Source organism: Sturnus vulgaris, chromosome 11 (genome assembly GCF_052056855.1).
Source record: "Sturnus vulgaris isolate bStuVul1 chromosome 11, bStuVul1.hap1, whole genome shotgun sequence".
NCBI lineage: Eukaryota > Metazoa > Chordata > Aves > Passeriformes > Sturnidae > Sturnus > Sturnus vulgaris.
Genome location: NC_142253.1, coordinates 15540271 through 15566192, shown reverse-complemented (window position 1 = coordinate 15566192; position 25922 = coordinate 15540271). Strand labels below are relative to the sequence as shown.

The 25922-nt window shown below is 39.5% G+C and overlaps 1 long non-coding RNA gene across 1 annotated transcript in view; it reads left to right on the top strand.

The window, feature by feature from the left end:
- Nucleotides 1-24888, top strand: part of LOC106849216 (uncharacterized) — a 29346-nt gene extending 4458 nt beyond the window's left edge. The window contains exons 4-5 of the long non-coding RNA XR_015806083.1: nt 24151-24223; nt 24768-24888. This is a non-coding gene — a long non-coding RNA (uncharacterized LOC106849216). The remainder of the gene's footprint in view (nt 1-24150; nt 24224-24767) is intronic.
- The last annotated feature ends 1034 nt before the right edge of the window (nt 24889-25922 follow it).

Below are 25922 nucleotides of genomic sequence, written 5' to 3'. Positions count from 1 at the left end.
GCTAAATGAAATTAGAAAACTGTGTTTTCTCCTGTGTCTCTAGGATGTTCAAGTGCTGTTTTTCTCAATATAAGTATTTCTTGCAGTTTTTCAAAAGATAAATTTTTAAATTAACTTTTTTAAAGACTAGATTTTACTAATAGTAATTTTCTACTGTTTCTGTAGGAAGTTTTTTAGCCGAAATATCAGTAAAATATATCTCTATGAAGAAATGCACAAAACAGTTGAGATGATGAAGGAAACTGGTACTGTTGTTTAAATTGAGGTCACTGATCTCTGCAGTTTCAGTTCCAGCAGGAGACCCACATGTGAGACAGTGTCTGGATTCCAGAGACAGTTTACATACACTGTCAAACTTGGGAAGTTTGGGTCCAAATGACTCAACAGGCTCAAATAAGCAGTTAGATGAGTGATTGCAGTCAGAACCATGAGAGTGACCAAATTAGTCCTGTTTCCTTTGAGAAAAGGGGAAGCAAAAAGATCTGGTGTTACTGCATGACTGAACTTAGATGCTCTTAAGCCCCACAAATGGAATATGACTGTAAATGCAAATTCAAACTTTTTCAATGAGCTCAATCCCCAGGGATAAATAGGAAGGCTTCATGGATCATTTATGCTTCCTCCATCACTGGTGTCATTGCTGCCTCTCCTTATTTGTTTTAGAAAGAAATCTGGTCAAGAAAGTAAGCTGGAAAAGGAATTTGAGGGAATGATTTTCACCATGGTGGGAAATCTTTACAAAAGGAGTTCCACTGTACTTCTCTCCCCCTTTGAGTCCTTACTTCAAAATCAACAAGCTTTGTGCTACTTTTAGACTATAAAATATGTAATGTAGCCTGTGCTGGGCTTACCATGACACTCAGGATGACTGAATTGCTATTCTTGCAACAGCCATGATGCAAGAAACTTCAGAGAGATGTTTTCTGACCTATCATAAAATCCAGCAATTTAAAATAGCTATCAAAACTCTTAATCCTTCATGAAGCAGTTAGGCAAGAACTGTGGCTTCTATTTAAGAAAAAAGAAAAAGAGGCCATTTGCCCCTGAGCAATGAAGCAACATTTCCAGCAGTAGAATACAACCACCAAGAGAATTTTCTTTCTAGACCATGTACAGGTTTGAGGGTTTTTCTGTTTTGTTTCAGCATCTTTTAAAGTCAGTAAAATGTAAAGCAATATCAACTTTACTTGGCATATTTGTATTTTTTATGTAAGTCAGATCTTTTTGCTTTCCTCTCTTGAAGGCCATGGGATTATTTCCAACAGGCTGATGCTTCTAAGGGTCAGGCGCCTTGCAAAGAACAAACAAGGGACTAAATTTTGCTTTTGCTTATGCTGGGTTCATGCCAGAATAACTCAACTGATGTTACTGGAGTTACCCTTGTGCAAATTCAGAATAAGAGAATAAGCTGAACTGTCTCTTCTATTGCTGGGAGAAGGAAAAAAAGACAAAAAAATGTATTTCTGTGAGGTATTTCTTTTGTTAATTTAGGCAACAGTGAAACTGCTCTTACTTGCTGGCCGTGCTCCATCTTTAGCTGCAGTTATCCTTCTGAATTTGTGTTGGAGCTCCTTGTGAATATCAAAACCTCAGAATTCAAGGAAAGATTGTAAAAGGGGGTTGACATGGCTGAGATCCTTCAACATTGTGGGAAAACACCCTTAATGAACAAAATGGATAAACCCACTCAATCACATTACCTGTGCCAGTCCCCTGCTCACTGTTTGCTCACATCCATTTCTTTGACAGCCTGATCCTGAATAGAGGAGACTTCTTCTCAGCAAGTGTCTTCATTCTGAAGCTTGGTCTAGGAATTTCAGCAGCAGTTTAAGTCATGGTACAAGTACTTCCAGCTGGTGACTGGTTTGTAGGCTGACATCTCCTATTTTATGACCCCTGGAAGCAGGATCCCAGTTGAGTGCCCACTATAATTGCAGTGGCACAATGTGCCACTGTGGCTTCTGCTCTCACCCCATTTCTACATTAGAATCTGGGTGTGAACAAGCCAAATTAAATTGCAGAGTCATGGAGCAAAAGAGCTCCTTACTGTGGGAAAGGTGCTTTAGTCATGGGAATCCTTTCTTATCCTGCAGGTTCCAGGCATTTTGGAGTGCACTGAGAAGGGGATCAGAATAGGAATAATTAGCCTGGTAGGGAGATCAAGTCCAACCTCCCAGCTGAAACAGGGCCAGGCTCAAGCGTCCAGGATGTGGAGAAAAATCCATTTCCCATTTCTGAGTTTGTGTGGGAAGCATACATATGTTGCAGCAGACTTCATTAGGGGTAGAAATGAGCCAGGACACAGACTCTCATTCAACAACGTGAAAAGGGTCCCGGTTTATTCTTCTTTACAGCTTAGCCATCCTGACTCTGACTACAGCAAGCTCCTACTGTAGGGTCCAGCTGCAGACTCTGACTGCTGGCAATTTCCTGCTGGACTCTGACTGCAAGTTTTGGTTTGCACACTCTGACCCGGGCTTTCACCCAGCTCAACTATGACTGCAAACTCCAACAGCAGGCTCTGACTCCATCATACCCAGACCGACCTCACAGCAGATCTTTTACAGCAGTAACTCCCTTCCTTTTTTTGTTCTTCTTTGTGTCTCTCTGGATCGTTCCTTCTTCTTCAGGGTTCCTCTACCTCCTCAGGGTCCTATTCCTCCAGGATCCCCCTGACCAGCCCTTTTATCACACTTCTCTTTATTAGTCAGCTGTGACCCATTAAGGGCAAGGCTATTCATCTTCTTTGGTAGTCAGTACAACTCTGACTTATCAGTGGCAAGTTTGCCTGTAGTCCCTTCTTCTACACCTACATCCACATACTTGGGTGTTTTGTTAGAACAATGACATCAGCTTTATCCTGTTTTCCCCTTGCTGCATTTCATCTCCTGTTTAAACTCTGTTACTTTTCTTGACAAAGAACATCAAAGAAGATTTTTAATTACAACTGTCCAGATTGCTGTAACTTTTTCGTTTCAGCAGTAATGGGTACTATTAGTGAGAGAGACTATTGGACTGGACTTTTATGTACTTTTTTTTTACAATGTTCTCAAACTGCACTTAAGGAAGCATCAGTTTAATCATTATGTAAATAATAACAGAAGCAGCACCAAAAAAAGTGTCACATACAATAACATGAATATCAGAAGAAAACTGATGTCCTGTACACTTAAACAACACCTCTTGGCATTTTTCCAGTTCCAGGATGACTATGAAATTCAGTTAACATGGTTTAGAAAATGCATACTACATATTCAATACCCTTAAGGAGTCCCAGCTGACAATGTACCTTTGCATAGGTCAATAATTCTTAAAAATTATTTATTATAGTGGTTCTGAAATTAACTTTTTAATAATTGCACCACTGCCTGGGCAACTGGAAAAATTGACTGATATGTTTGGACTCAGTAGAACATGTCTAAGAAGTAGAGCTACAGAAACAAAATTTGTCCTTTCAAAGTTTTAGTTGGATCATGGACAGATTTAAAAGTCCAGGCCTGTTTAATGTCAGTTACTCCAGGACAGGAACACTCCAGCCTTCCCAAAGACATCAAACAGCAACAATAAGAACAAGAGACCCAACAATTTTTGCTGAAGATGCTGCATGGTCTTGGAAGAGTCCCTAGAGCTCACATGGCAGTTCTCTTTGCAGTGCTGAATGTGTTTACTACCACGGGCTGGGCTTATTTATTAAAGCTGGATGTGAAAGTACACACAGAGAGACCTCACCATCTCACAAAGAAACTTCCTTAACTCCATCCATACTCAACCTGAGTAATCAAAGCTGTCATTAACCTTGCTGCCCCTCTTCCCTAGAATGATTTCTATCTAAAGCTGAAACACATCAGTAGGCAGCAGTATCAGGGGAGAGGAACAGGTTTGTGGGTGTTGAAAACAGATGCAGCCTGCAAAAATATTTTAATAATGTGTTTTTAATTTTGCATGGGAGCTAGCTATGGATTTGGGCTGCATCTTGGGAGAGAGGAGGAGAGCCTCAGGCTCCCACCTACACTTGTTTATCACAAAGCCCTTTGACATTCTCCCCAGGGGAGGAATAAAAAGAATATTTTCTGTGAAGCAAAGGCAGAACTATACACAACATTTCAAAGCAGTGATGCAGGTGAGGGGCCTTGCTAAGCCTCAAAGAGAAGTTTTTTGCCAGATCTCCAGTGTGGCTTAATCTGTACAGATCATCAACAGTGATGAGGGAGAGCAAGGGAAGGATGTTTTCAGGATCTCCAGGAACTCTTTGACACAGTAAATGTAAGATTTCAATGCATTTTCATGGACACCAAAAGGACTCTAAGAGGATCTGAGCAAGGCAGGCAAGGTGCTGAAGGGATTTTTCATGGCTCAAAGCTCAGGTCAAACCCAGATGGCAGCAGCACCCTTGGGGCCAGGCAAGCAGAGATGTGGTTTGTATATAATTTCCTTACCTTCACAGATTGTAATGGTTTCTGGATATATTAACAGACTTTTTAATCCTTGTGACACTGTCAAGAGTATCAAACACCAAGGATTTTGTTTGGAATAGATTCCTATCCATAGTTCTTACCATCTTTTTATTTCTGATGTACTAATTTACTAAGTTTTATGGGATGCCATCAAATAAGGGATGTCAAAAACCATATAAAAATACATAGTGCTGAGGCTATTTCATAAGACCTAGGAGGTTTTCCCACCTTGGCCCAAATTAGAAGGTGTCAATTTCACTTCTATCTCAAAACTGTCAGATGTGTATCTCCTGTCTTGGATTTTTTGCCTTGAAGTTTTTAATTTAAAAACCTAAACAGAAAGAAAGGGTTGTTTTCTACCAGGAGTCATCTTGGAAAAATTAATAACAAATGTGCTTTTAGCTGGAAACAGAAGCTTTATGGGGTAGGATGAGTAGCTCCAGAGCAGTGCAATACAATCATCTGTCCTGAGCATTTAGATTTCCTCTGTGTGGATCAGATGTAGCCCAATGCTGTCCAGTCCAGTGGCCTGTACATAGGCTGCCAGTCAAGACTGAGAAGAGATGAGATCTTTGCTCCTAAAGAGGATTAAGGTTAATCCCAGGCTTGATGGGTGTGCATATGACACCAGGAAAACACTTGACTGGGGAGTGCTCCACAAATGGAAACCATTTACCGGCACCTTGCCATTTGAGAAACTTTAGTGTACTGGAGCCTCGTGTGTGCCTGGAGGTAATTTTGTGTATTCTGTGCTTTGATTATAACTAAGCTCTCAGGTGCCATATTAATAGTCCAAGTTGACAAGGCAAATCAGCCACCAGTGTCAGGGGCTTTTCACAACAGCAGCACTTCTACTTAGGATTTGTATTCTATCCTTAGGATAAAAAGTCACACTCTTAACTGACTTAGAGCTGTACAGTCAATTCCACGCCCCTCAAACGTTTGCAGCAACTGGAACTGACATGTCAGAATATCAGCTGGAGGTAATAGAAGTTTTTGATGAAAAAGGAGCTTTATGGATCACAAACTTGGGTTGAAAGATTAGAGATGTTTAAAGGTTTCTGTCCAGGATCCCTAAATTCATGGCAAATATAAATGGAAATATCTCCAAGACTTAATGAATTAGAAATAAGAATAAATAAGAAACTTGGCTCATTTGTTGAATGTAAATGCTCCTGGGTGCTGATACTCAAGCTAATGCTACAAAATTAATGTTACAAGTATGCAGTAAAACTATGAATATCATATATAACCCACTTCAGCTGGGAGAAAAGGTATAGCCAAAGAAAGATGGGAAGGCTAAAATTTTATAATAGTGTGAGTTGGAAAGTTGGGATGCTGTGAACAAGTTAACAAAAATAAAGAGCTGCTCTGGTGTGGTGTCTCTAATGGTGGAGACAGGAATGTGACATGCAAATCCTGAGTTCATGCAGCAAGAAGTGCTTTTTCACTTTGAACATATGGCATTATCTTGAGCTAACTGACTGCTTGATGAATATTTCAAAAAAGGACAAGTCTTATATCAAAGAAGGCCAAGAATGCAACTTCATTTCCTCTTCAATCTAAAAAAAATAAAATTGGCTTTTATTTGTACAGATTTAATTTGGAACACATATGTATGACATATGTAAAATCATCAAATAATTACCTGATGCTTATCAAAGCAGTTGGAAGAAAATGAACCAAACTCAGTGTAGGTATGGGCCATGTACTGACTGGTATGAATTTGTATCCAGAGCTTGTTGGCTTCAGTTTTGTAGAGTAGCATCTGTTAAGAGAAGCAGAAAAGTGGAGCCCTAGATTTTAAAAATATTCCTATTCCTGTTATGTGTAGTATATAAGATGAGCATTTGAAACCTTAAAATACAGCTGTGTATATTTTAAATACTCTTTCAAACCATCAAGATTTTCTGTGCCCCACATGCCATTCCCAACAAGCACGGAGCAGTGGCTGAGTGCAAATCATTGCTGCTTTCTCATCTGGTAAATGGTAACCCCCAAGTTCTGATTTAGTGATCTTTGTGCTGTTGTGGGGATGCCTTGAAAATGTCACTTGCTGAAAAAAACAGCAGCACCTTAAGTTGCTTGACATTTGCATACTACAAATAGCATATGGTAAGTAGGTGGATTTGAGAGTTCAGCATTTAATGTAGAAAGTTTTGTGTAAACAATAAGTAGTCAATGTGCTCTGTGGTATTGAAGAAAGAGACAATAGGACAGCTCTGCAAGTAAGAATTCTGCCCCTAAATATCATTTTCAGGTCAGTTATTGATCTGTTTATTTGACAAAGTGCTCAGCTGTGCACATTGTGTCCACTTTAAATAGCTTGGGGCTGATTTTACTTGAAAATGTGAAGTAACTTTATTGATGCCTGTGGAGTTAACAGTGTAAGCAGACCAGTTTCTGGTCCTGTCATTGGGGTAGTTGGTTTGTTTTTTGGTGTGTTTTTTGTTTTGTTACTTTTATTTATGGTGGTTAAATGCAATTTAAGAGCAACAGATTGCAAAGATTATGACAACAAGATTAAAATGATGTTATTGTGGACCTGCTGCTCATTATCCAAGTGCTGAGATTAGACCAAGGGCTCAGAGAAAAGAGTTCTGGTAGATGGACTTATTTAACCCTTGGTAACTAAGCTCTGCTCCTCACCATGTACTGACCAACCCATTGAAAACTTTGGGTGAAAACAAACCCATTTCTGTTTGTGTACCAGGCTTTGCACAGCTGGTGTGGGTCTGGGTTTGCTGCTTTGATTGTAACCTCTGGCAAAGAGCTGGTGTGAATATCTTGGGACAGTTTTTTTTCCAATCACTTAAGGAAAATCCATGTAAGAAAGTTGATGTAGGGAACAAACTTGCTGGATTCCTCCTGTAATAGACGATCTATTGATATTTCCACTTAATTTTCATAATATGTGCCCCTGCATCCAGGACTTCTGTAAAATTCACTGTATTTACCTTATCTTTAATTTTATTTAAAATTGCATGAAGAAACTAAAACCATGCTTTCTTTTTGCAGTGCATCTTTTTCGGACCAGCCATTTCCACTTCCCCCCCCCCCCCCCCGAGTGTTCTGAACACTTTGTTTTATTTTTAATGTAATAGTAAGTCAAAGCGAGGCTTACAGAATCACAGGTCCAGATATCTGAAATAAATCATCCATCAAAAACCCTCAGTGGGACAATTACAGCCCCCACATCCTCCCACAGCAAACCACGACTGTAGCAGAAGATTTTTTTGAGGGCTGCAGCTGAGATTAGACAACGTGAAGTACTTTTGCTTCAGCCTTCATGAAATCCCCTGCTATGAGTCTTAGTGATTATTGGAATGTGGTTTTTTTATACATTAGTACCAACTTTACATATTTTGCAGTTTATTTCAGCATCTGTCTTAATGATATGTGTTTAAATGAGATGTGAATCTGTCTCTTAGGTAGTTTTCATGTTCTTTACAGAGAAAACACAGCTTTAAATACTCTTTCAATATAAAGTACAGTGCATGTCAGTTGTAATGTACTGGGTCTGGGGCAGCCCCTAACTCAACCAGCCTAGAAGTAAACAGGTCCTGGGTGAGTGATAACAGGATGGATTTGAACACATACAAAGGATCCCAGGCAATTAATTGAACCCTAAGTGCAGATGTATCACTGACCCCAACAATTCATATGTTATATCTGGGAAATTCAAACCCTCTATTTAAGAGGGGCCCAAGAGCAATAAAGAGGCTTTTGTCATAAGGATCTCTAAAGGGTCAACCACGACCCCAATTAACATATAATTGGCATTATGTAATACCAATACCTCCTCTTCACCATTGAGTGTCCTCAGCATTGTTTTTCTACTCAACTTCTGTTTTCATTCCTTCCCAATATCCTCCTTGCTTCCTGAAAGCCAAAAAGACCCCCACTGTCATCATTCCTTCCCAATGGTTTTCAGCATTCTCCCTTCTTCTGTTTCAACAACTCATTCAGAATCTGATTTGCAGGAGATAAACATCTGATTGTCACTTAGATGGATATAAAGGCTTACTTTGTCTTATTGTCACATTAAAAATAGAACAAAGCAGTCATAAAACTGTGGTAAATGAGGTCTAAGATTTTACTCTGGTTTAAACAAAGAATGTTGTGACCTGCACAGACTGCAGAGCCCTGAGGTGGCGGAAAGGATCCTCAGCAAGGAGTGGTCAGGTCCAGAATCTTGCTGTGCCATACACAGAGCAGTCAGAGCAGTGATGCTTCTGTGAGTGTCCCTTACAGGAAATGGTTCAAGGAGAGCCTGATCTCTGAGTCAGATTTTGCTGTTGTTTAGAAATTAATTTACAGAGGTTTATATATGAAGGTAACAGTTATTGTTTGGGGACAATTATATCACCAAGAATGACAGAATCCAGCAGGTACATCAGTGAGAAAATGCTTGTGTTTATTCCTTTGTGTCTTCAAGTACATCAGGTGAAAATCTGAGCTATAGATGTATCACATGGAAAACCATATGGCATCATCTATGCTTGGACAGGCATTTGACTTGACTGAATTCATTTCTCAGCAAGCTTGTCCTTGTTGACTGCAGGATTTGGGAGATTTTAACAGGAATGTGGACAAGGCTATGATGTCCTTCAGGATTTTTAGCATGATGTAAGTATGAGCACAGGTGGGCAGTGAGACATTCTGGGCTTCATTCCTTGCCAGGTGTCAGTCATTTCATTCCCACAATTAGGAATAAATATCAGGGATGATGGAGCACCCTCCCCTATGGCCCTTTTGTCAAATGGAGGCACAGCTACATCTGACAATGGGGCTCTTTTTCTCTTTGTAAGGGAGATGCTTTGGCACTTTTTCCTATCCCCAACACTAAGTATTTAATCCTTAGTTGCTGACAGGCTTTTCCTCAGAGCTGCACTGCTGTGTCTCTGATGTGGGCAGACTTTAGTTGTTGTTTCTATTGTTCTGGAGAAACTAAGAGACAATAACCTGTTGTTCTCTTGTGAAAGTGGATGCCTGAATGAACAGAGAAATCTCTGCAGAGGGTAGTGATATGCAGCAAATGATGCTGAATAATATTGGTTTTCATTGTTTTTTAAATTTTTTTTAAGGAGAGCATGGATGCTAGTTTAGCTCATTTGTTTTCTACTATAAAGTACTGTTTGTAATAGAATCACTCACAGCCTGTGTGTTTTGAGTCCAAATTTTCATTTATAAAGCACGATTGTATAAAATAACAGAGAATAATTTAACCTGTATAGAGTGGATAATTTCCATATTGTGCTATAAAGAATAAAGTGAATTCCCAGTTTGCTTGTGGCTTAGGTGTGAAGTCTCCAGACAGACTTTTGTGTGTGTTCCAATTTGGCTGCAAGAAGATGGCTTTTTATTTTTTTAATCTATCATTCTCTAATTTTCATCAAGTAACTTGTAACATGGTTCTGGGAATTAAGAGCAGAGATACTCTCCCCTGATAAGCTCATTCTTCAAGCTTGGTATTGCCCAGTACAGCTCTTGTCTGGCAACGTTCAGTGGGTGAAGGAAGGGAACAGGTCTTATTTTGAGATTTTTAGAGAGCTGAATTTTATATTAGTTTCACAGTTTATTTGTTTTTATTCCTGTCCAATAAAAAGCTGTTTTTCCATGGGAGCCTGGGGAGAGCTCAGTCAAGATGAAAGGAAGTGGAATGTGTCTGAGAGAGTGGCCAAATTTTGATGGCTTCTTTTTGCTGATGGGATGAGCAGTTAAATCTTTTTAAAAGGCAGTGTTTCTTTCCTCTTACTGTATCCATCATCCAATTCTTTCCCATCCTTTGTGAATGTACCATACTTGATCATCTGCCAAAACCTGCTTGTTTAATTAACCTCTTTTAATTTAACCTCTAGGAAGTTTGAACAATTGTGTGCAGCTTTGGAGTTCCCCTGGTATTTTAAGTTGGTTGTGGTCATCACCTCAGCACATTGGATTAATTCCCTTTCTGTGCTGCTTAGTGACACCAAGGAGATGCAGCAGCCTTGTGTTCATGCTTCATTACAAATACGAGCATTTAACACTGCTGGATAACTTGGTGGACCCGTAGTGGTGTTTCTCCCATTAAAATCATCACTTGGCTCCTTGTGCTCGGGGCACATTGTGTCCCAGGTTTGTTTTAGTGTTCTAAAATAGGACTCGGGGAATACAGAGTGTTTCACATTTGTTTCAGTGATGTGAAATGTGAAACATAGTGAGGACCAGGCATTAGCAAAATCCAGTTCAGAGTGATGGGAGTTGAAAACTGAGAGTGTTGGGCTTCTGAAATGCATTTCTAATGAATGTTAGTGTGGTGTGTGATCTGCTCACATTGGTAACATTTCTCACCATTAACACTTCTTGGCCCATGCTGAGCCTTGGAGTGCTGCAGCTGATCAGCTCTGGCGCCTGATCTCACATGAAAAAAGCTCTTTTCAGTGAAACCCTAGAATTTCTCAGCTCTGAATCCCTTTGCTGATAGCTCAGGCAAGGAGCACGAAGAAGAATGTTAATTTAAGATCATTCCCCTTCAGATTATGTCAGTCTGCCTCCAGCAGATAATGCCACATTATAAATGAAGTGTGTTAGTTGCCATTCTGACATCGTGAGGTGTGAGCAGAATAATTATTTTCATTTTTGTAGCATTTCAATTTGAAACACTTCTTGAGTGAGAGCTGTGGGGAAGGAGTATGCACTTTGTGTGAGGATAATCTGTTCAGTAATTTTATCACTTGGTCAATTTTTGTGTTTAGAGTATTACCATGCCAGTATATAAGCACAGAAATCTTACAGCAGTATGGGAGCTATTCATAGTGTTTTGTAGGTTTTCTTCTTTAAATTCAAACTTATGCACATTTCACATAGTTGAGCTTCTCTTCGTGTTTTAGAGTTGACCATTGTTACTTGACTTGAATAAGAAAGCAGAGTAGTGTAGCTGCAAAGAGATATTTATTATTATTTATCCCTGAATGGACAGATAACTGAAACCATCCACACAGTGGTTACTTGTGGCAGGAAGCACTGATTCCTGTATCTCCTGCAGTTGTCACTGGAATGCTACTTTACTGTCTTGGGTAGGGATCCACTGGAGTTCACCCAAACAGCTGTGCTATCAATTATGATTATTGATTAGAGTAGCTCAGGCAATGCCCACGATCAGCTAATTGAAGCTTCTTGAGTTATTGGCAGAACCCCCCCAGAAGGATCTGCACTCACTTGGGTCACCTGGCTATTGACTGCTCCAGCCAATGTCCATCCCAGCTGAAGCTGAGGAAGGCTGCAGGGATGAATGACCCTGCCTTGGCTCTCAGCTGTTACCGTTTGCCATTTCATATGAGCAGCCAATCTTTATTATCAGTAAAATGACGTGACAAAAATATCCTCTGCTTCATCCTGTACGTGATCAATGTCGTCCTTGGCACCCCTGGCATCAGTTGGCACAGAGCTCAGAGAAAGTGGGAAAGCCAACAGGCAGCTCTTTTTCTACTTTTTGCCTTTCCTTCTCATTGTTGTTTTAACAACTTTTTCCTCCTTGTTTTGTTTGCCAGAAATGTATTTTCTTTTGCACTTAGCAGGTATCGCTTCATTTATGTAAGAGTTTTTCTTGCTTCAGCTCCATTGACAGGACAGAAAAACAACTGAATGTGTCTTTTGTTAAAAATTGAAATTGTGTTTGTGGAGATGGTAAGTTCTTGTAGTTGACACACGGTATTGGGTAGGAGTTTGCCTCAGTACAGTGGCCAATTATCACTTCTTTTCAGAAGCTCACTTTGTTTTGCTTTATATCACCACCTACAATTTCAAAAACTACTTTGTGAAATACAGTCTATAGAACATTCTTCTCAGAACAGAAAGAGCTAAACAGTTTCAACAGTGTTGGAAAACAGGTTTGAATTTTCAAATAGAAAATGCTACATCTGCTTTAGTTTAGTAACTTCTTTTTTCCAGCATAATAACTAAGTTTTACCGGAAAGCTCCTTGCTGTTTATTTTTCTAATAATTTCTAATTCCTCAGATGTTGCAGACTCAAAGGACAAGACCATTATTTCCTTTGTTTTTTTGTAATCATTTGCTCCAATTTTTTTAAAGCCATACTTCCCTTTTCCCCCCAGAAAAAAATTTGCCATCAGAACTCTTACTACCAGATCTGTCTGCTAACATTCAACCTGGCTAATCTGAGAGCCCCAAAGCCCACAGCTGTTCATCAGCAGCCTTTTTTGTAAAGTGATCACCATTGCCTGTCTAATGGGAAGGGGTAAAATAAATGGGAAGGTATGAAAAAACCCTGATCTAGTTGACTGATTTTCATCCTTTTCACTTTATATCAAGCAAGATATTTCCTGTTGGAGTACTGGTTTGTAGCTATGTATGTAAATTCTTTCAGACTGTGCTGTCACTTCATATGCTTATAATCATCATCTACTGTCCCCAAGCTTTAATTAGTCTCTTTGCTTTCCTTCCTTTTAACATTTTGAATATGTCATGAATTATTATAGTTTGCTTCATATTATTTGGGAGGAATAATTTCATATCTTGTTGATATTATAACCATTTTCCAACTTGCTTTTCACACAAATGGATTTTAATGGTTCCCTCTGTTTCATATTATCAGCAGTAATTGTTAATTACTTAAATGTCTGCAAAATCTAACCCATCACATAATTACCCTTAATATCTCACTTTGTTTTTGCAGTGGATTCAGGAAGTGTATGAGCAGTGGTTCAGGTTTTCATTACTTTGCTCTTATGGTAGCATCAAATTGTCTCCATCAGAAATCATCATCGTGAAGTGGTTGCAAAGGTAAAAACAGAATGAATTTCTGTTCATGTAATTACATGTGCAGGAGCATTCATTTGTGGTTTGAAGAGTTCATATGCAGCAAAGTCTGGAACTGTTAGTAATTTTTCAGCTTCATGGTGGATTTATTTTGGGGATTTCATCATCTTTGCCAAAGAGAAAGCATATTTTATTTGTGTTGGGGAGAGCATTTACTATCTTTGATGCTATAACTGTCATCAATAAAAAGTCATTTAAACTCTAGATGGCAAAAGAATCTTAATTGGACCCCATGTGGTAAGGTCAACTTGTCTGTCAGAGTGCTGTGTAACTTGAGGGAATTATTCTCTCCACTACTTCAATTTGTCTTTCATTGCAGTTGTGTGATTCCAAGTGTCAAGGATGAGCAGTCATGCAGAAAATCAGTGACAGAATTCCTTGACTGCTTCTAAAGCCTTGCACACTGAAGTTCTATAAATGTTACTAAATTAATGAGTAAAGGCAATTTCATGGAGTATTAATGATAACAAAATGACATTATCATTCTTTTATGTATTTATGCAAGGCAGTTACACAGAGTGAATGAGAATCTGTAATGGGCAGATTTAATTGATTAAACCCTCTGTGCAGTAAGTGGGAACTCCAGTTTGAGCTTCATCCCATTAAATACTGAACCCTTGATTGCTGTTCAACTAAATCAATACAGAGCAGAAGTCAGCAGTGAATCTTGAGCCTGCAGCAGCAATGCAGTTTGACAATAAAAATCAATGCCCAGTCCCAAAACTGAGCAGTTAATAGTATTTGTGGTTTATGTCTTTTATAGATTCTTAGGTCCTTAAGGCCATCTCTTAATTTACTGCCTGTGCATGGATCTGGGGAGGTCACTTGGAGAAATAGGGGTTTTTTTGCTTGTTTTGTATCGTGTATCAGTTTCTGCCACTAAAACCTGTATCTGTTGCATGTGGAATTGTTGCTCAAGGTATTAACCTGTACCCATCTCTAGATAAAAGACCATCACCACACAGTGAATAGGCAGGAGGGGTCCTTTCACAAAACCAACCATAATTTCCAATGGTTTATTCTTCAAAAATCAATCTCCTGACAGTGACAATGACAACTTCAGGATGTTTTTAAAGTCTATAACAGATTCCTTGTTAAAGTACCTTTTGCACAGAACTAACTTAATGTAGCTAATTTTTACATACCTTGTAGAAATAACAGGACTGAAGTTTGGTTACAAATAGATAGTATGTTATTCTAGAATAAACAATCCAACAGAAATACATGAAATAAATAAGAATTTAACTAATTCATAGTTTAGTAATCAGGCATTTCATACTTTTCCTGGAAAACAATTGTATCTATCTTCATCCATCAGTGAAGATTTAAGAGCTCTGTGCTCTGAGCTTTCATTTAATTTTCAATTCTTCCCTTTCCCAGTACAACTCCATGCATATCTGTGAATGTTTTATAGAATAGAAACAAAACTCTGTTCTTAATATTTCACAATATTTCTCAGAAATTTTTATTATTAAGTTTAGTTTTGTGTATGTATGCTGTACATTTTGTCCTGTACTGCGTTATCTTTGTGAAGTATTTTGTATACAACAAAAAATAAGGCAAATAAAATGTCCATGAGTGCTTGAAGTCAGGTCTCAGACCCTACTGGGAAATTGAGCTTGGTGTCTTGACTTGCAGCCTTTGACCAGTAAATAATATTTCTTCTTGAACAGTGAACTATCAAACCCAAACTGAAATAACAGATCATTTTAAAACCTAGAACACAGTTCATTTTTTCAAGTTACATCAGAAATCTTGCACTCATTTGGTAAGCTGCAGAGCACGCTCCAAAAAAAGGGGGGAGAAATTTCTATGTCCATACATGGTAAAGAATTTATGAGAATTGTTTTGGAATTACTGCTGAATTACTCTTAAAATACTCAGTAGAGACCTCTGAAAAATGTGCAGTGGTGTGAAGCAAATTAGCTTCCTGCCACCAAGAGTATGTCTTTTTTAAGGACAATTTATGCATATAATTTTTATTGTGAGATTGAAGTGTAGGGTTAGAGAATTAGTCTAGACATTTACCTATGGCTTATTTAATTGTAAAATCTGCCAAAGCAGTGTCTGGCAGTGTGATAACGTGTGTCCCAGGATCACTGATGGGTTAGGAAGGAAGGGACCACTGGAGAGTCATCTGGTCCAGCCTCCCTGCTCACCCATGGCACAGGATTGCATCCAGGTTGTTCTTTCCAGTGGGGAAGACTCCAGACCCCCTCTGGGGAGCCCGTTCAAGTGCTGTCACCTGCACACTAAAGTTCTTCCTCATTTTCGGGTGGAAATTCCTGGGTATCAGTCCCTGCCCGGTGCCTCCTGTCCCATTGCTGAGCAGCAGCAGCAGAGCCTGGTCTCTGCTCTGGCCCCTCCCTGCAGACACACACAGGGATGATGAGGTCCCTTCTCAGTCATCTCTTCTTCAGGCTGAGCTCCCTCAGCCTTTCCTCATGAGAGATGCTCCAGTCCCTTAATTATGGGATCACATCCTTTGGCTGCTTTTGTTTTATCCTTAAGCAATGGCAGTGAGTTATGGCTGGTAAAAGTTATACACACACTCACCCAACAGAAACACAGCTTATTTTGTGTACTTACAGTAGGAAAAAAAATAGTTTGCTGATGATGTGGCTTATTTTGGTTGTTCCAGTTCTGACAGAAACAGGACCAAATTTTGGAAATGGGGCTTGTTTGTGTTTTTACTAGGCCAGTTTTTTTCTCTTTGTTAATCTAAGAGTGAGTAAATCTGTCTTAAATTTCTGCCTTGCTTGTTCACATACCAACTTAAACAGCAAAAGAACAGTCTTGCCTGTATCATCTGTCTCTTCAGAATTTGTCTCTGATGTCTGTTGCAGCAAAGCCTGTGACAGAAGCCTACACTGATGTAGCTCTGGCAAGTGGTACCTAATTCTGTATCTCTTAATCTAATCAAGTTGTACCCAGTAATTCCCAAAGCATAACTGGATTATCAGCACAGTCAAGCCTCTATCCAGTCAGTTTAAAATGAACCACTTTACAACCCATAGTAAAGGCACTTGATAGAGTAGGGACACTTAAAACACCTAATTATGCAGTTTGATTAATCAGGACATTTTTGAAATCACTGATGATGTTCTGATGGCTGCAATATGAGATTTATTATGAGCAGGTATCATCTACTTCTTCTAGCCAGGTACAGCTCTTTGCTTCCTGGAAGGAGATTTTTGTTCCTCACAGTGTTTGTAAGCAATAACTCTTTTCACTGAGGAATGGGTATGGGTCCTTTTTTCCCCAGTGATTTTTCTGGACAAAACTCTGAAGTTCATAGTCTCTCATCTTCCAACAAACTTTTTCACTTGCTTGGTTTTTTCCCTTTTTTTAGCTCTTTCAGTACTTTTTATGGATTCTTATTGTTGCCATTGACCAGCTTCTGTTTAGAAAAAAGTCAGCTTAATTACTGTATCATAGAAAAGCTGTGATGCCTACAGATCTAACACTATTAGTGAAAGCTTCCTGAAACTTTTCCAGGAACTGTATCCAAATACTGAGTGCCTTCAGCTCTTAAGATCTACTCTATCCATAAAACTTAACTCTTACACAATATCGGATATTTTTGGCTTTGTCAAAGTGTGTTAAAAGTGACATTAAAACAAACTTAGAGAGTTTCTGGTGAAGATTTCAAGTAGCAGCAGCCTAATTGTGCTCTCAACAAAGTCAGTGTAATATGTCACTACATAAGAATTAGTTTAATGCTTTTAAAGCTGAAGTCCATAACTGTACTAGGATGGATGTGATTATTTGGGTGACTGGACAGAGCTAGAGACAGTATGTAGGGCTGCAGTTTTAAATTTTTTTAAATAACTCAGTATCTTTGTTAATTATACAAGTTACTGGAACACATTCAAGTCCATTTATACTACAGCTTCTGGGTACTGCAGCTTAAAAAGCCCTACAGACATAGTAATGTTCAACTCTCATTTTAGAAGTGTATTTTTAATTGTGAACTGATCTCTTTGCTAAACAGAGAGTCTCCATTAACTTTGGTTCTCTAATTCTAGAGCCTGGGCAAGCTGCAAGTGATAATGAGATGCAGATGCTGGCTGATGGCTGATGAAACTCTTGCTGAATGTTTGTTTTCCAGACATGACTGAGTTTGTGTCTGTACCAGCAACATCACTGGTATCAATATCTGCTCAGAAGCCTACACTGAATGATTGGCTCTCACAAAGGCTAAAATAGCTTTTATTCCATCATGAGCAGTGACAGGAGCCTTTGCTGCATCTCCTGGGGCTGAGAAAGCCTCAGAGAAGGGTCCACCTGTTCTAACAACTGAGTGTAAAAACTGAAACCTGGTGGATTCCACCTCTGAAATCTATGGTGAGTCATGAAAGTGCCCTGTGTATGTGGAATGGATCTGAGTGTCCTGATGACTGTGTCCTTGGCCTGCCCAGCAGGTGTGAACAGGTATTTTTTTTGTGTAGAACAGCCAGCCTCCCTGGTGAGCTGTAAGGGGGAACCATCTGTTCCTGGGCAGCAGAGCACACCTCAGTGTGACTTGGCTTGTGGCACTGGCTGCTGCTGCCCCACTGCTAATGAAAGCACATCACTGTTAGCAGAGATGTGAGAGAAGTGCGGGAAGAAAGGGCAGAAACTGCTGTCTGCATGCAAAAAATGCTTTTTAATCAACTGCCATCAGCAGAGGCAGAAAGCCAGTCAGAGAAAAATCAGCACTTCCTCGGCATTGTTTGTTCTGTTAGAGTTGTCTGTCTTTCTCCACACATTATTATTGAGTGCTTAATCAGTATTAAATCTAATTCTGAGATGACATCTGAGAAATTATTTTACAGCATTAGCAGCTGGAAGAATGTCCTGCCAGTAAATTAGTTACATTATCTGTCTCTCAGAATAACAGCTGACAATTAAAATACTCTAGAATGAAACCCAGTACCCAGATAAATACAATATTTATGCAGGTGTAGGAGCATACTGTGTAATCTCTTAAAGCCAGTGCCTTCAGGAGGTGAGGAAGGAACTCCTTTGAGGCACATTTTGTATTAATAAGTCTTAGGGAAATGGGAGATACTTTTCTGTGTGCACCCATACCCAAGATATCTGATGCTTGTAGTTTTATAACGTGCCTAGGAAAGAGCTAAAGATTCACCACAAGGGCAGTTAATCTAAAAATCAGTCAGTCATCTGTCATTTCTGAAATGTAACTATCCTGGCTGATTTTGAGGAGAATATCAAGATATTAGTTGTGAACTCTCTGTTGGGGTTCTGACATGTGCAGGTTTGCTCCCCATTTCCCAGCAGTGTGTGAGCCCAGGTTGTATTTCTGTGCTAAGCCTCATTCCAGGTAGTAGGAGTGGGACTGATGACCAGAACTGCTTCCATTTCTGGATAAACTGTGAATGCTGTGTTGCTGAGAAGGCAAACAAGTGAACTAAATCCATATATTTTGTCTTTCAGAGTCCAAGCCTTTGCAATCTCTTTCCCAGGGTGCCAGGTTTTGATGTGCTCCCAGTTGATTCACTTGGCTCCTTCAGTAGGAATCTTCCCATGGCAGAGTTGTGAGGAGCTCTGCATGTCCTCACTCTTTGCCTGAGGATGAAGCAGTGGTGGGGCCTGTGAGGTCTTGATCCATAATGAGTCATTTGACCCCTCTCCCTGTATTTTGTCTTGGAGAAGGGAAGGATTGCAGAGACATCCTTTTAAGGAGCCACATGCTCCAGGGTGATGAAAAGGAAGAGAGAGGACAAACTCCAAATACTTCAATTCAGATTTTGGGTCTTTTTTAAGAGGACACTTATTCTTAGGGTCTCTGCACTATTTCAGTCTGTAAATGCAGCTTTCAGGTTCACTTAGTTAAATATGCTTTTTCTTCTTTCCTGCCAAGTTGTCATGCTTGATCAGTAGAAATACTGGGTTTTCCCCTGAGGCAAATATAATTTTGTGATGGACAAAGTATTTGAAAAACACTGGGATGAAAAGGAAATTTAGGAATTGCATGGCATAATTTACAAATAAAAATCCCAAGATGTTTTTTAATTTTACAAAAGAATGTTCTACTACTTCTCCCTCCTCCAACCCCATGATTGATTTACCTTTGTAATGAATTCTGTAAATATGTACTGTATTGTAATGCTTGTTGAGAACATGCAGCTTAAGTTATGCTATTCAGCCTGGAAATACTGGGGAAAAGCAGTGATAGGATAATACATTGTCTGTGTGAATAGAGGGCTGTTTGCAGCATCTGGCTGTCAGATTTCTGTTTACTTGTCTCATTTGAGCATTCTGACAATTAATCAATATTGAAATGCTGCTCTGGATGTGCTAAGGATTGGACAAAAGTCCAACCTGACCAGATGACTTTTGGCAAAACTGCAATTTGACTCTAAGTTTTATGAATTTTCACCAGGTATAATCTTTTCTCAAAAAAGAAAAAAACTAATAGCGAAGTAATTTTTTTCAGGGCTGTAAGCAAGACCAGTTTTGCAATTCTTGGCATGCACATTCAGAAGAAAACAGTAACAATGCATGTTCAGGCCATTCATTTTTATTTATGTCGACAATATACTCACAAATTTTCTACTGTTGGCAATAAAATTTTGGCTAATGTGCTCTGCTGATTGACTGAAAATCCTTCCATGCACTTCCAAGGGAAGTCTTGTTCTCCCATCTACTCTCTATGCATCTCATAAATTTTATTGGAATAATAAGACTGAAAATTCCTTTTTATTCACACACCTGCTGAAAATGGGCAGTAACACTGCAACCTGTGCAAAACTGCCCAGTCAGTCCTGGTGGTCTCAGCATCATTCCAGCACTACCACTTTTTGCATACTGCCAGTCAAATTTGCTTAAGGAGTAGTTGCAGAAGGAAGTTGTGGTAAACTTCTCTGCCCTCCATCAGTGTTTTGGGGTGAGCTAAAAAAAACCCGATTCTTGGCCCCATAATGCCTTGGCAATCCCATCCAGTTTTCCCTTTAATGTTTTCCACATATGGTTGTGAAATCCAGTGCCTGACTTCTTTTCTAAATATAGAATCATAATTCTTTTTAAAATTATTGGCGCAATGAGTCTTATTTGTTTTCAAGAGATTTTTTTTCTCTTTTTGCAATATCACGAAATATTGAGAGTTCTTGTATTGTCCATTTCCCATAGGCACTTTTAAAGACATTTTATTCCTTTTTCTTTATGTTTTACTGGGAAATATCTCCTTTCCAGTTTTGAAGCAGAAAGCAGAGTACCAAAGAGAATATTCCTTTGCCAGTGGCCAGGCATGAGCAGGCTGTGCCCCACTATCAGCACAGAGCTTGTTTTTCCTACAGCTGTGCTTGGTTCTTTGGTAGCAGTGCCAGAACAAAACCAGTGGTGGTAGTAACAAAGCACAGGCTCAGTGGTTTCTGAGCTGTATTTTGGGTGTTTGTCTCTTACATTGCACTACCCAGCTGTAAAATCCATGTGTGCTTCTGTGTTATTGGAGTGACTGAATGGAAATAACTTCACATGAATGGCTTTGAATTTGCTCTTCCATGATGCAGGATTTTGTCCCAGAGGTGAAAAGTGGCTGAATGTAAACCTAGATTGTGAAAAAACAAGTCAAGTGAATGAGTTTTATTTCCCCGTCTCCCTGCAAATATTTGTGTTTTTTATCTAAAAAGCAGGAAGCAGCCTGTGATTTTAGTAATATGCCTAGAATGAAATCTGGGGGTTTGAACAGCTCTCCCTGCTTTGGCAGCGCTTTCCATTCTCAAATTCACAATGACTTAGAACAGAACTATTCAGAAGCAATGCTACCAGTGCAGATTTGAGTTTTAGTGGCCTGTTACACCCTAAACCACTCCACTTCTCTTGGCAAAGAAAAGAATGTACAGTGTTATATCAGGGGAGAAACTGGTAAATGGCACTTGTAAGAAAACAGTTTTATTCATAAAAAGAAATTATACCAGTGTACAAGTAGAGTCACAGCTGATGATGGTCTTTAACAAGCAGACAGTTCTTCTTGGGTGTGGGGGGGGGAGATACAAAAATATGAAGTTTTAAAAAAATCATCTGGTATTTTAAAGTAGGACTCAACAGGTTCCATCCTGCTAATGTAAATGTTCTTAGGAATAACTAAAAGCACATTTGAAAAACCGGTAGTAAGGAAAGAGGCAGTTTTACTAAGACTGGTGAAACATCCAGAATTACATGAAGTATTGTTGACTTTCTTATGGATTACCTCAAATTTTGAGCTTATGTTGTCGCAAATTATGCATTCTGTACTTGAATACTGGAAATAATTACAGTCATGGCAAGAAGAGCTCTGCTTTTTTTTTTGTTGATAATCACATGCAGCCAATGACATAAAGATCTGGAAGACTGCCAGAATTGCAGTAACAAAATAAAGCTAATTTCTTACATAATTTCCTGACTAGCACTTTCCCAGACTACAGTAACCCTGCATATAGCATTTGAAAACATTACCCACAGCATTACAGAAAGAAGCCCAGTGCAATTTAATATCTGAGAGAGGATGAAGGGATTAAAGTCTAAGGATACAATGTTAGTGGAATAGTCAGAAAGGACTTGCATTCCTAAATGTTTCTAGAGAAAAGTTCCAGTGTTCTCTGTGTGTCTAGGACTGAAGTGATTTCAAGATTGGCCGCTCTTTGCCACTAACGAAACCATTTCTTGCTTTTTCTGTTGGACTCTGAGCGAGACTGATAACATAAAATAGTGAGCTTTGCAGATGGAAAGGAACTGCTCTGTAACAGATTGAGTTTTGGGAGCAGGGTGTGGGTAGAAGAAGATATGCATTGCTGGTTTAGTCTCAGACATGTGGTCAGATCCTTTTGTTTGAACCTCCCCACATTCTTCAGGATGTGAGTGGGAGTATTCTTCCATACATGAAAACCTTAAACGACTCCTGTGACTTCTCTTACAGTGAACCTCTGATACTGCTGGTTTCTAAAAAAATAATTTAAAATTTATGTTGAGGTAGGATAGGCATGGAGGTCTAAAGACACATGATGAAACACACAGTGCTTCTGAAATCTGCTGATGAATGAAGGGTGGTGTGAACCACAGCCTGCAAGCTGTAGAATGGTGAGTAAAGGTAATAGTGACAGATTGAAGTTGCAAATTAAGAGGAGTTGTATGCTGCACCTTTAGCTTTCTAACATAATGGTTATGAAGTCAGGAAGATGAAACTTTTTCCGTTTAGTGTCATTTCTGATGGAAGTGGTGGTCATAGATGCAACAGCAGAATACAAGAGCCAGGGTGTGGCTTTCTTTCCTTACCAGTCATGTCCATTGCTCTGTGTGGACACCCGTATTTGTGAGAGGAATATCCAGCTCCTTTGAGTGGCTTTGAGCAGTTCTGCCTACTGCTCTTCCAGAGTTCCTCCCCTCTGTTAAGGACAACAAATTTTCTCAAGAATTTTCTTCTATGGACCTGGGAAGGCCTACTTTTTTCATTCTTTCTTTTCATTTTAAGTTGGGTTACTTTCGCTCTCTTATGGTCTAAGAAGTTGACTATGTTTGCTTTCACCTCTCTTCCACTGGGCAAGAAGCCAAACCATGACTCTTGGTGTAGGGATGCAGACTTTCTGGTAAAATGGAATATCTGGTAGGGTAAATAGCTCTGTCCACAGTGTAAATTCTTAGGAACATGGGAAGTACAGTGAATATGGAAGTATGAGCACCAAGGTGCCCATGCAGCCCTCATGTAATTTTCAGGGATTAAAACAGAGCCCTTGGGATGTGTCTGGAATACATTTCCAATCGTGTTAAAGCTAGACTTCCTGTATTTAAGTGTAAACTGCCTAATAATTTATGCCCAAGTGTCTTCACAGTACCACAAGGAATCTTTTCACCAGGATTTAGTTGTGGTCAGGAATACATTAATGGATGACAACATCTTCTGTTGTAATTGACAAATTTTTGCTCTCTGTAGCTAAACCATGAACCCACACAGGAAGAGAAGAAGCAGAAGCACATAGTTGAGGGAACAGTTTGCTGCTGTTATATTTAGGGGGTTTGTGACATTTGTGAATTTAGCCTAATATACCTGATCCTTAAAAAAAGGCCAAACAATCACCTCCTCAACCTGTCTTAGTAGTGAGAGTGGATATATATATTTTTTTCCCAAGTTACACACGAACTGTTGACACATCATGGTTCAGTTGTAATACACTTATAACTCGGCTGAACAAAGAAAAGTATTTGTTTCTACATGACTGCTTAGCACACTCAGAGGGATTAGCAAAGCTGAAAACAAAATGTCTTTAAGAGAAAATAAAACAAAGCAGGTTATTTAGTAGAGAAGGGAGAGGGAAACTTTTTATTGCAATCTCCTTAAGGGACAAAGTGGGGAAATCCCCTAATGTTGTTAGCATGACAGGAGATCTTGTGTTTGAAGACTTGCAGAAGTGTATCTCATGTGATCACTAATCTCATTTGTCTATTTTTCTGTCACCCTGTGATGTCTGAGGACAGCTGATGTCCTCAGAGCTCAGCTATCCTGTGTTTGTTTGTTCCATATAAGTCTAGAGACCGAGCCAGTGAGGGTGGCAGTGCAGCTACATTTGGAGTGCAGAGCTGCCCTGAGGACAGGCGACAATGGCAATGGGTCAGCCTGGAAGAAAAGAGCAGGGCTGGGCTTGGGTGGGAAATCCTTTATTCTTCCTTATTCTTCTTCCCTGTAACACAGGAGCGCTCCTGAATGCAGCCAAAGACAAGACCCCCAACAAGGGGTGAACACAACTTCTACACTGTGGGGTCCAACATTCTAATCACTCATCAGTGGCAATGCAACTCTTATTTACGTAGTAACTCCCATGACCCAGCACGAACAAACTTGAACTCTCCCTAATTTGAAACAATGTCCCTGAACTTAGGGTGTTGCTTTCTGTGACCTCAGGTTGATCCAGACCAGGCCACTGGGCTTCCATATCGAACCTTCTTCCTAATGCCCTGACAACAAGACTTTCAAGGTGAGTTTTCTTATGACCTTGGGCTTGGGGAGAATAAATTTGTCTGAACAGAGATGTCCAACAAAGTCATATTCTTGGTCCAGGTGGAGGCAATGAAGCTCAGGAACTCGACACTATGGACATAAGAATTAGAGGCAGAGATGATTTTGGTGCTCAGTATTGTTCCCCTATATCAAAGGGATATATTTAGGTAGCCTCCCACTAGAAGGTGAAATAAGAGCTTCCGTTTTCCCTTTTTTTAATTGAGAAAGCTCTGCTAGGCACAGTGTTAAGTTCTGTTCCCCATATTTCTAGTGAGTTTTTTTCCCTAATATTTTAGAGTTTCGTACAGAAAGTGAATATTAAATGTTGAAGGATAATGTGGGAGTTTTTGAAACTGAATAGATAAACATATGCTGAGATTGTCTTATTTAAGACATTCCTTGTTTGCCACTAGGGAATAAGAGGAATCCAAAAACTCTATTGCACTTAGCTGTAGCTGTCATGAATGCTAGAGGAGGTCCCATAAAGGGGCTAAAGGTATTTTATTCTACCCATTTGTCAGACTAATCACTGTCTTGTGAGAGGGGTTATTTCAGTGAAGAATGAAAGTCAGCTCTCAAGTGAGAAGGAAATGAATGATGTGAAGAGATACCTGACTCATAATTAACTCTGCTCGACAGGTGAGCGTGCACAGTGTTATATAATATCATATGAACATAGTTTGAAGTGTATGGTGAGTCACAAATTCTGCATTCTCAAACTTTATAAGGCATTGCATGAAGTGATTCTTCTCCTCCTAGATGCTGAATTACTTTGAGTAGCAAAACCACTTTTTTGTGCCATATCCTCCTGGTTGTTAAGCACAACTCCTACATGTCTCCATCTTCTTCAAAAGTTTCCAGGTGACTGTCAAAAAAGAAAGAAAAAAAATAAGAAGAAACTGGAATATTTTTCAAGAATACCTTGCATTTAGTGCATTTTCAGAATCTAAATTCCTCTCATGCTTCCTCTCAGAAGCTCTTGCCAGTTATGTCCTACAGTGTCTATTTTACTGTGTTTGTTATTATCACTGTTGATTTTAAAAGTGTTGCGGTTATTTCATGGACAAACAAATCATGCTGAGGTCAAAGCAAGTTTAATAACACTTCTTGTTGAATTCTAAAATATAAGAGGATCATTCAGCTTGACTACATGACAGCTGTGAAATGTCTTAATGAACAGAGCCTTATTTCTATATGATTATTAAAGCAAACAGTGTTGGTGAATATACGTTTGTGCAGCAAGCAGAAATCTCTTGTGCAGACTTTTTGCACCCCCCTCTCTCTCTTTCAAGTACATTTTTTGTCAAGGGATGCAGCCTGGAGTTCATGGAATGATTTTGTAGTGCAAAGATGCCAAGCAGAAGTTAGTAAAGAGTTTTCAAGTGCAGGTGCTCACAGCTGCCAAATGTGTTCCTGTACCTTTACTCTGGCTGTTGTCAGCAGAAAACCCTTCTGTCTGTCCACTGCAATGCGCTGGCACCAAACCTGAAGCAGGGACTCTTACCCTGGGCTTCATCTTACACAGTGCCCAGGAAGGAAGAAAAATGTACATTTTGCCTCAGCACCTGCTTATCACCACCTTTATAATTCAGGTCTGCAGGGTAGGATTTGGGATGTCCTGCCCTGCAGCAGCAATTCAGATCGTAGTGATAGCTGAAGTCGTGCATAAGTGCCAT